We start from the raw sequence: 2487 nt of genomic DNA on the forward strand, positions 1-2487 counted from the left end.
GTGCCGGTGGAGGAGGGGAAGGGAAAGGAGGGGGAGGAGGAGCGGGCGGCAGTAGCGGCGAATTTTTTGGGGGTGGTTTGGGGGCGCCACTCACAGCTCCAGGTGCTGCTTGCGCTGAGATCCGCAGTGTCTCCTGGGCGCAGCCGGGTTTGTGGTTCCGAGTCGTCGCAGCCAGACTCCAGGGTGGGGGAGGGAAGAAGGAGCCGCCACAAGCCACACGGTGAGGGCGCGGGTAAGGGAGGGAGTGGGGGGCGGCATGTGTGTGGGGCTGGGGGGCGGCGGCCAAGGGAGAGGAAGGCGGGAGCTGAAGCCCAAGTTTTTACTGTGGCCGTAGTATGTCTTTTCCTGGGAGTTGGGGCGGAGGCCCGCCCTGGCTGAGGGCCCCTCTGGGGCAGCTAGGGTTACCTGCGGGGCATGGGCGGGTTTGGGGTGCCACAGGAGGGCTGGGTGGCTTGTGCTCGCCCCGGGGTTGTGGCCGATTCTTGCGGCAGAGCGGCCGGGAAAGCGGGAGACTGGTGCCGAAAGGGCTGTTGCTGGGGACCCGCTAGGCCTTGTGACCCACTTTATTCCTGTCACAACTTGGGCACGTTTGGAGCGGCGCCCAATGGGGCGCCGGGGCGGCCAGCTCCTCCGGGGAACCCCCGCCCTCCCGGCACCCGACCCGCGCGCCGCAGTCCGCGGTTGGAACGGCGGCCCGGCCGCCCGTGGTCTGGTTCCGTTAGTGGTCGTGGTTCCGTGGCTCGGTCCCTGGGGAGCGCGCGGCTCCGTGCGTCCGGCTGGAGCGACTGCGCGGGTTCCAGGGCTCCCCGCGCGGCGCCGGATTTTCCTTCCGTGAACCCGCGCCTCCCCAGCTCACTGTCACCGCCGCGGCTGCGTTTCCTAGATCCTTTTCCGCCTGCGAAGCCGGAGTCTAGGTAGCTGGTTCAGGCGCTCTGGCTCCTGGAGTGTAATTTCCAACACGTAGCGCCGCAGAGCTTATATTCTTGAGTGTGTTTTTGCCGGTGTGAAAGTCGTCCTTGTTGATAATAGCAGAATCCCGAAAGAGAAGAGCCTCGGCCTCTGACCTGGCAGATGAAAGATCGAATCAGGTGGTGGCTTCCTGTTATTAGAATGCCATTGTGCTACTTTAAGTTTTTTTAGCGTTTTTTTAAAAAAACAAAACAAAACAAAAAAACCTATTGTTTTCTTTTACAGTGAAAGAAAAGCACAAGAAATAAAGTCATTGTTGATTTGACTATTATGCTGATCCCTCAAATCAAAAAAAGGTAATTTCACTCGAAGATTGCATTCTAATTTGTAGCTTTGTTTTATTACGTGATGAGAGGAGAAAATTGTGGAATGTTTTTCCTCTACCTGGTTGAAAAACAAATGTTCTAAAAAGAATATAGTTTAGATAATGAGTTGTTTTCTCTGAAAGTTATCCTTTGGGGCACCTCAAATCTGGTTTGTTTTAAAATCTTGTCGAAGGAAAGAAACTAACTCAAGTGTTAAGTAGTTGACTGAATATAATGTCATTGGAGGTTAGCCTGAAGAAGGTAATCGAAAGCTGTGGTAGAACTAGTCATGATCAGCCGTGAAAAAGAATGAGGAAGCTTTTTGTGTACTGACATGAAAAGATCTCCAAAGTATGTTATAAAGTGAAAAAAAACAAGGTGTAGGACCGTGTGAATGATGAGCTACTTTATATGTTAAGGGGGGAGGGGTGGAATATGAATATGAATTTGTGTTTACTTTTCTGTGTATAAGGGGACTCTGGGAAGATACTAGAAAACTAGAAAGGATGAGGGAGAGGGTGAAATAGTAGCCTGGTGAGGGGAGAGTGAGAAATGAGATGTACACTGTTTTTAAAATATTTGTGACTATATTATGGACTCATAACTAGATTATTGCCTTCTGAAATAATTTGCTCTATAGTTTTGGCTGTCTGCTTGTTTCCCCTAATTTATGGTAATTTTGGCCATTTTCAATATTTCTCTTAATGTTTTTTAGAAAAATGAACCAGAATTGAAAGTTTAGCTGTTTATACATTGTTTTTAAGATGCTTAAGTCACAGACAGATTTAACTTTTAAAGATGTTTAGTCATATTTTCCCTTGCTAAAGAATATAATGACATTACTTACATTTAGCTTTATGGCTGGATTATGCTGTTTTCAGATTATAGTTTGTCCCCCCTTTCCTCTTTTTTCAGGAGTCAGAGTTGTATAAAATTTTACTTTTACTTGTTTTAACCCTAAAGTCATGACAAACAGTTGGAGAATATGAGCAGTGCATCAAAATGATAACAGAATCGATTGTCCAGGTAGTTTGCTTTCCAGACTGGAAAACTTTTTTCTCAAGGAAATCAGACGTGAACCCCAATGAAATTGTGTGTGTTTTATGAAAAATTAAAATAAAACAGTTTTGTTGGTGCCAAAATTTTTTTTTATGACTTATGGATTGCTGTAAACATTGTATTAAGGTTTTTTTTTTTTTTTTTTTTTTTTTTT

The 2487-nt window shown here is 47.0% G+C and overlaps 1 protein-coding gene across 1 annotated transcript in view; it reads left to right on the forward strand.

Moving 5' to 3' along the window:
- Positions 1 to 49: 49 nt before the first annotated feature.
- CLOCK (clock circadian regulator) overlaps positions 50 to 2487 on the forward strand; it is a 109030-nt gene continuing 106592 nt past the window's right edge. The window contains exons 1-2 of the mRNA XM_023532130.1: positions 50 to 220; positions 1195 to 1265. The gene's annotated coding sequence lies outside the window, so the exon portion shown is untranslated. The remainder of the gene's footprint in view (positions 221 to 1194; positions 1266 to 2487) is intronic.

The sequence above is a fragment of the Pteropus vampyrus genome, unplaced genomic scaffold (genome assembly GCF_000151845.1).
Source record: "Pteropus vampyrus isolate Shadow unplaced genomic scaffold, Pvam_2.0 Scaffold77, whole genome shotgun sequence".
Taxonomy (NCBI): domain Eukaryota; kingdom Metazoa; phylum Chordata; class Mammalia; order Chiroptera; family Pteropodidae; genus Pteropus; species Pteropus vampyrus.